Raw genomic sequence first — 9,117 nt, 5'->3', positions numbered from 1 at the left:
CAAGTCCATGGTAGATCTGGGATTTAAGCCCAAAGCCCTCCCTGCTCCTCCTTCGGCCTCCAAGTTTGTTTTTTCATATTTTATCCCCATTGCTTTGCATTCCGAAGTCCCTCCCTCTGTTTTCCTGAAGCTTCTGTAGACAACAGCAGCCAGCAGCCAGCAGCCTAGGGCTCTGGCAGCTTCCTCTGAGGGTATTTCCTGGAATCTAAGGCTGGATTCTTTAGAGGCTGTGGGTTTTGTGTGAGTGTGTGTATCTATGTGTGCATATGCGTGTATGTGTGCACATTTGTACTAGGGATCTATTTAGCAGTCTCTGAATCTTCTCAAAATAATGTGCTTACATGCATACAATAAAGTAAATAAAATACATAGGATTCCCCAAAAAAGCATTTGTGTAAAGTCCGGGTTATCAAAATACTAAACAGCAAAATTGTAATAAAACAATATGGGCATCTTTATTAACGCATTCAATAAGATCTAGTGGTGAGTCTAATTTCTTTTTTTTTTTTTTAAGTAGGCTCCACACCCGCATGGAGCTCAACACAGGGCTTGAACTCACAACCCTGAGATCAAGACCTGAGCTAAAGTCAAAAGTCTGATGCTTAATCAGCTGAGCTACCCAGGCACCTCGGTGTGAGTCTACTTTCAAAGAAGTGATGAGCATCAATGATTTTTTAGCAATTTGTAATAACTGGCATTTGATATGAAAATATCTATAGTTTCCAGACACAGCACATACATATATATGCACATTCACACATGATTATCACACATCAGCAAAGGCCAGATGGAATGGAACCTACCGCCTTCAAGAAGGCTAATGGCAATCAATGCAAACGGGCTGTCTTGGGTATAGCACAGCCCCTGCCTACTGACATTTCTTTAAGGCTTTTTCTTCTACAGTGCTTGCATAGAAATTCTCATAGGGTCTCCAGGATGGCCCAGAGAAAGGGTAGTATGCCCTTCTTGAAAAGGTGGGAAACAGAGGTTCTCATTCAAGGCCGCAGCCAGTGAAAGAAGGAACCAGTGGATCCAAAGACCTCCTCTGCCCTTTCTAACACCCCATGAACTTTATCAGCCCCAAGCTGATAAGTGTGTTTGGATGGGGAGGAGGAGAATATGTGTGTAAGTATCACTGCATTATACATTCTGATTCTCCCCTAATTTTGCAGAGGCTGCCAGAATCACTCAAGCAGTCCACATCACATGAAATACTAACCTCTAGCAGAAACAGAATAGGAATGAATCATTAAATAATCCAAGGTATGGCAGTGGAAGACAGGAATGCCCAAAGTCAGCAGGGTGGCCAGCATGGGTTGTCAGCAAGGAAAAGAGTATGGAATGTCTCTGATTCATGGGAAATGGGGAGCCACCAAAGGTTTTGTAGGAGAGGAAAAACCCATCAAGAACTGTGCTTCAAGGTCATAAGGCTCAGCTCGGGGCCACAAACACCTGCTGGTTTGTTCCCCATGGGTCCTGTGGATCAGGGTTGGGGAGAGTCAGGTAGGGGGCTGGGGATGGTAAGAGAGAGAAAGAGAACAAAGTTCCTATCTCCAGAGAACAAACAATCCCCACAGCACGACCAGTATCAAGACAGAAAGAGGCTCCAAGAAGGCTTATTGGGGGAGATGAGGCCTGAATAAAGGCTGCATGACAAATAGGAGTGAGCCTGATAAGGGGCAGGGGGGCTACAAGGGCATTTACAGCAACAAGAATAGCTTTGGAGAAGAGAGAGGACACAGGTAGGTAGGGCAGGGGTGCTGAACATCTCTCTGACCCCCCAGATCCACACCTTTATGGACTACATCAGTGATAATCTTGCCCCTGACTTCTGGTCAGGTTCAGCATATGGGAGGCACTGGCAGGAGATGGGAGGAAACCAGGAGAGAGGTTGTTATATTGGTCCACTGCCTGTCTTCCCTTGACCCTTCAGGCCCCAGGGGAGTGGGAAAGATGCCTGCTATTACTAGTCTCAAAGTACTGCCCAAATGCTTTTTGGTTTCCCCAAACCCCACCCACCCCTTTGTAAAAGTCACTTTATTAAATACCCCCAGATGTACCATCTGTGTTCTGCTACAACCATGACTGATATGGCAGGCATGACAGTCACCTAAACTAGAGGAGGAGAGGGGACGCTACCTTACGGATGTGCAGCACTGTACAGTTAGTAAAGACTTCTCACAGGCATGGACTTACTCACAGCTCACAACTACCCTGTAAGCGTTAGGCAAGTCAGAGCTATCAACAGCATCTCATAGACAGGATGGCAGAGGCCAAGAGGCACATCTGGTCAGTGAGAGAACCAGGGCCTACAGCCTGATTTTTTTTTTAATGCTAATCCAGTCTCTTTCTACCAACACAACTCTAAGTAAGCCTAAAATGGAGAAAGAGATTCAAGAGGTCTTTCAGGCACAAATACACATACTTTCAACAAGAATTAGTGATTCATTCAACAAACATTTATTGAGCTCCAAGAGGGTTTGCCAACCTGTATTAAAAGCTGACAAATGAAGAAGATTAGATATGGGGCGAAGGAGAATGAGTCAGACGAGAAGGGGTGGCCATGTAGGGTGGTGGATGGAGAGCAGGATCAGGAGACCTGGCTCCCAGGTCAAGTCTATGAATGCTGGCTCTGCTCTGGTTTTAGACAAAATAGTCAAGTCAATGTCAGGTGCAACTAGCAAGTTGAAATTCCTTTAACAGTTCTAGGCATTGTAACATGACATCCAAGATGCTTCATCACCTAGCCCTTGCTTATCTTTCCAGTCTCACTGCTAGAGGCTCTGTGACTCCCACCGGGCTACCCTGGCGTTGGGAGCGACTACCTACAGTTCCGCAAACGCTGCACTTCCTCCCTTACCTGAAAACCTTTGCACTAGCTGTTCCTTATGGCTGAAAGTCTTTTCCCCACTCCTCAGCCCACTTTCTTTAGCTGGAATATTCAATCTTCAAGATTCAATTCAGGCTCATTACTGCATCCTCAGTAGTAACTAGCACAACACCAGGCATGAGGAAAGCCCCTAAATTTTTGGAATTAATGATTCAACGAATTTACTACTACTAATAATAAAATAGCTAGGATATGGTGAGTATATTCTGTGTCCATGGGATAGTAACAAAAATACCAAACAAACTATCTGGATACTAGGAACTTGAACTTGGTTGGAGAGTAAGTGAGTGGATGGTTGGATGAGTGGGTGGTGGATGGAAAATGGATGGATGGATGGATGGATGGATGGATGAATTGAAAAAAGGGTGAATGAGAGTAGCTGGGTAGAGGGGAAATTAGATGGATGAGTGACTTCATGAATGGATAGTTGCATGAACTTGATCAAAAGGAATTTGAGGGGAGCACCTGGGTGGCTCAGTCGGTTAAGCATCTGACTTCAGCTCAGGTCATGATCTCGCAGTTCATGAGTTCAAGCCCCACATCGGGCTCTGTGCTGACAGCTGAGCCTGGAGGCTGTTTGGAATTCTGTGTCTCCCTCTCTCTCTGTCTGCCCCTCCCCTGCTTGCACTCTGTCTCTGCCTCTCTCAAAAACAAATAAACATTTAAAAAAAATTTTTTTTTAAAAGGAATTTGAGGGCCCAATCTCAAGATGGTGAGAAAAACAGATTTCTAACTGGTGACTTTCGACTGGAACTTGGTATTAAAAGACCATCAGGAATAGCAAATGTAAGGTCTGCTTGTGGACTCATAACCATTAGCACAAAGCCCTCAGTAGATCAAATCTGCTGCTTCAGGGGTATCCCCGAGGATAATGCCAGCCATGAATGTCTGTTGACTGACAGGACCATATATGATGGAAGCCCATCGAGGTTAGGTCTAGATATAGAAATCTGACCTTTGGGCTTATGGGAGCTGACAAAAACAACCATGATTCCTGTGATGAAACAAAAAATGAAGTAGATGGGAGATGAGGGAGGGGTATACGAGCTGCTGTTAAAACAAGGTAGAAATTCCTCTCCTAGTATCCAGAGCTTCTACACGCGATTTCTGTACAGGGAGCAACAGGTCCTAAACTAGCATGCCTCCCCCTTGGATTCTTCAGCATGATCCCCTGCAGCAGGCTTTCTTGAATCCCGAAGTGTTCTGATGGACAAGTCCCACGCTGCAATGCTCCTTGGGAACCCATGCTCCACTTCAGTCCCTGTGGTCCTCCCCATATAGAGACTATTTCATGCTTGTCAAATCTGTGCCTTCCAGAGCTTCCAGAGGGCTGGAGCGAGCCGCTGGAGACCAGACCAATGCTGCTGAGCCCAGAATTATGAGGGTGGGGCTGAGTGCACTTTGGAGCCAAAGAGGAAGCATCCACAAGAGTCTGCTTTCTACAATGGCCTGTGCTGAAAGGGGATCCTTTTTTTTTTTTTTTCCTTAAGTACAAGACATACTTTTGATATTTTTTTTAATGTTTATTTTTGAGAGAGAGAGAGAGAGAGAGCAAGCAGGGAAGGGGCAGAGAGAGAGGGAGACACAGAATCTGAAGCAGGCTCTGGTCTCTGAGCTGTCAGCACAGAGCACAATGTGGGGCTCCAACCCACGAACCATGAGATCATGACCTAAGCCAAGTCGGACACTTAACCGACTGAGCCACCCAGGTGACCCAAGCCATACTTTTTTTTTTTAAAGTTAAAGAGAGAGAGAGACAATTTAGAGCTAGTGAAGAAAACGAAGAGAAGTTTCAGAAGTACCTTAGCATTGATCAAGCCTTTTCATATCGTTTCTATTTTGACCTCTGAAAGATCCTTCTAAGAAGGACGTTCTCTGCTTTGAATCACCTGGAGAGTTATTTAAACTCCTGATGCCTTGGTGAGATCCCAGAACACGTACTTAAGAACCTCAGGGATGGAGTGCTTCCAGACCACGGTTAATTCCAATGTCAGCCCAGGTAAGGACAAGTATTCTGGGTACTACCCCCATTCACCAAGGCTTGGGAGCCTCCAGAGGGGTGAAGTAAGTTGGTCCCAAGTGTCACAGCCCATAGAGGTGACTTTCAAAGCCAGGTCTTCTGTTCACTCTCGGACCCATCACTCTCTGTGTTCTCTCAGGTGTGGATCCCATGGCCACATGGGAAAAACGGTTACTAACGTACTGAGAGCTCACTGCATGCAAACACCGTGGCCAGCACTTTACATGTGTTAGCTCATTTCATCCTGCACTTAACACTCAGGTAGTTCTAGGTTTCCCTGCTATCTGATAGTTTGCTTGAAACCATTTCACTTCTTTTTTTTTTTATGTTTATTTATTTATTTGGGGGGGGGGGGAAGAGAGAGAATCTTAAGCAGGCTCTGCACTGTCAACACAGAGCCCAATGTCGGGCTCGATCTCATGAGCGACATCATGACCTGAGCCGCAATCAAGAGTTGGGCGCTTGGGGTGCCTGGGTGGCTCAGTCAGTTAAGCACCCACTCTTGGTTTGGGTTCAGGTTATGATCTCATGGTTCATGAGTTTGAGCCCCACATCGAGCCCTTTCCCTCTCTCTCTGCCCAACCCCCCCAAAAATAAATAAGTAAACTTAAAAAAACAAAAGAGTCAGACCTTAACTGATTGAGCCAACCAGATGCCCCTACACAACTTCACTTCTACAAAAGATCTACGTTAATACCTGTTTTCGCTAAGAGAAAGAAATCCAAAGAGGGATTTTGCCGTTACGAAATGGTAATTGTTTCTTTCCTTTATACATTTTCAGCTTACATATAGAGGAGGACAGGGGAGACATCTGTACCACAAATATCCCTAATTTACAGATAAAGAAACTGAGGCACAGAGAGTTCAGGCCCTTACCTAACACCACACAGAGCTGCCATTTCAGGATCTCCTCTGGCCAGCAACCAGTGTCCCTCTTTCCCAGGACTTTGTCCTAGGCCCTCCTCTCATAATCTGCACCCCTGGAGATCTTATGTCCTCCATGGCTGTCTTCTTACTGGGCATCTCCAAATCGTTGTTCTTCAGCTCATATTTCTCTCCTGAGCTCCAACCCTTTATATCCAACCACCATTTGCATATATCCTTTGAGCGCCACAAAACAGGTGCAAAAATTTTATCACGTTTCCCCAAATCCTTGTTCTCCACCTGCCACCACTCTCAGAGAACCGGACCACCAACCACTTCTTTGTTCAAGTTAGAAATAACTGTCGCCTTTCAATCTATCAGTTCCTTCATTCCCCATAACCAATTAGTAGACTTTCCTCTGCACTCCTTCCTCCTGACCACTGTCCCGCTCATGCCTTCATCCCTGTACCACACACAGGAGTGTTGTCCCACATGGCTACCTTGCCTTAGTCTCTCCTCACCCTCTCTAAGCTGACTCTAAAACACAATTCTGCTCATGAAACGCCTATAGTTGTCTCCAGTGGCTTCCAAGAGGACAATTACCCAAACCTTGGTTTTCAAGGTATGTTAAACCTTCCTGGATACAAAGAACTTCAGTTCTTTGGCCAATGGTCGAGAAGAGACAAGAGTCTGAATATAAGAGGATGATATCACTCGTAGAAAGAGGGACTGTGCTGGAAGTGGAACTATTACCAAATTGCCATCTGCACTAGCGTTCTCAAGGCCTCCTTCTCCATGGAACAGCAGCAACAGCTCCCGTGAAGCCCGTAGACTTAAAGATTGAGGTTCCAAGGCTCCAGCCTCATTTTCCAGCCCCTGATCCCTCCGCTCACACCACACAGACTCTTTTTGTTTCCTTTTTGTGTCCTACTGCTTCCCCGGTACGGCACTTGGATGCCTGTTGTTCCTTTGGCTTGGAATGCCTTTCCTCTCTTCCCTTCCTGGGACACTTACTCAAGCTTGTCCCTCTGGATCTCAGAAACACCTGCTGCTGCCTTGCACCGGGTCATCTGGCACACTGCTACTCCTCTACCTGCCGCATCTCCCACGAGACTGACTTTGCATCTGGTGCCACAACCGCTCCCTACCCTGGGCCTGGCACATAGTAGATGCGACGTGTTCTGTAATGCTTGCTTAATGAATAGTTTTGAATAAAGGAAGAATTCTTTCACTACAGAAAATCACTGTTGATCACGGAGAAGCTTCTCGGGGACCTTTTAAAATATTCTCCAGGTTTCCCTAACTAAATCAATTATTCCTGGAGTGTGGAAAGTTCACAAAAGTCCTGTTGGAATCTGTAAAATGTGGGCTGTAGCATCACACGCAGCCTGCATAAAACATGTAACCCTTCGGTCCTCTGATCTCCGGTAGAGATTCTGGAGAACATGTGCCTGCAGTTTCAACTTGGTATTTTTAAGAACTGTCCTTTAGTATCAGGACAAAGCCTCAGGAATGATCCATTATACATAATGAGACATAAAAATAATCATAACGAAAATAGGCAGTATGAAAGTCTTTAAATTTTCTAGTTGCTGTCAAACACCATTAAAGTCATGCAGTGGGGAAGATGAACTTTCTTCAATCAACATATTAGTTGCTCGTCTGATTTTTTTGTTTTTTAGTGTTTTTCTTCCACCACATTTTTGCCTATTCCAGCAACATTAAGTTATCTGATCGGGGGGGGGGGGGGGGGGGGGGGGAAGGGGGGTGCCTGGGTGGCTCAGTCAGTTGGGTGTCCGACTTCAGCTCAGGTCATGATCTCACGATTTGTGGGTTCAAGCCCTTGGAGCGTGCTTTGGATTCTGTGTCTCCCTGTCTCTGCCCTTACCCCACTCATGCTCTCTGTCTCTCTCAAAAATAAATAAACATTAAAAAAATAATTTTAAAAAAGTTAAAAAAAAAAAGATATCCAATCTATAATTGGATCTACAATTTTCTGCTTGCTGCCCTTGCCAAAAGCCCAGTTGAGATGATTGATACTTGAAAGCAAATAATCTTAAGACAATGCAAACACTTCATTTCCCTGGAGTCTCCTCAAGCTGTTCCAATATACAGAGCACCAGAAAGCCTCATAACTTGACTGTGATGCTCCATTTCATCGTTTAAATGTATCTGTACCTGTCATTTCTTGGTGTAGGAGACAGGCACACAAAGAACATTCCTGTTTTTTGGTAACATTTTTTTTTTTTTAGAGGTACTTTTCTTTTTTTTTTTTTTTTTTTTTTTTTTTTTTTTTTTTTTTTTTTTTTGAGGTACTTTTCATTTCAGTGTATGTTAAAGTTGTCTCTCACAACGTCTCTTAGAGTTTATCATTCAAAGAAAAAGAAAGTGACTATTGATGCACTGGTTCACTTTCATTTACTATGTAATATAACGTTTAATTCATCATTTTCCATTTCCCCTTGACTGCTAGGAATCTCAGTTCTAAGTTTTGTGCATTACTGCAATAGATATTCTTACACTATGTATCTGGCTCAACTAACTTTCTTATATTTCATGGCCTTTGATCTGTCTTCCTTATCTTGACAGTTTTATTTTACACCACCTCAAATCTTTTTTGGGGGAAAAAAAGCAGAGCATAATAATTAGTAATAAAGAAGATACCAGTGCCCACCTCTTTTCTTCAAATGTAATCGCTTTGCCTTCTGAATTTAATAGAGCTTCCAAAATTAACTGCTGATTTAGAGCATCTGAAATTTGACAGAAGGCTATGAGAACAGAATAAGTGCTTTACTTACATTAGAGGTATGATCTCCTACAAACATTCTCTCATTCAAAACTTTATAGAGCTTAGCACAATGCCTGACATAGGATAGGAACTCCATAAATATTTGTTGCATAAACGAAGGCATAAACAAATATCATTCATGGTCATCAAAGAAACTTCAGGGGCAGCTAGGTGGCTCAGTCAGTTAAGCATCTGACTCTTGGTTACAGCTCAGGTGGTGATCTCACAGTTTCGTGAGTTTGAGCCCCATATGGGGCTTGGGATTCTCTCTCTCCCTCTCTTTCTCACCGCCCCCTCCCCTGCTCATGCTGTCTCTGTCTCTCTCAAAAATAAATACACTTTAAAAAAATTTTTTTAAATAACAATAAAGACTACTTAAAAAAAAAGAAACTTCAGTTAACAGAAAACTTGAAATAATAAAAATCTTCCCCCAAAAGATGGTGATGATAACGGTGAGCAGATTGCGTGAAGGCACTCTTACCAGCAACACCCCCATATTGCACAAAACAGCCATGTATTAGGAATCCATGAAGCCTGTATTATTATACGCATTTC

Source organism: Panthera onca, chromosome D4, assembly GCF_046562875.1.
Source record: "Panthera onca isolate mPanOnc1 chromosome D4, mPanOnc1 haplotype 2, whole genome shotgun sequence".
In the NCBI taxonomy this organism is placed as follows: domain Eukaryota; kingdom Metazoa; phylum Chordata; class Mammalia; order Carnivora; family Felidae; genus Panthera; species Panthera onca.
This window is presented reverse-complemented; position numbering follows the sequence as displayed.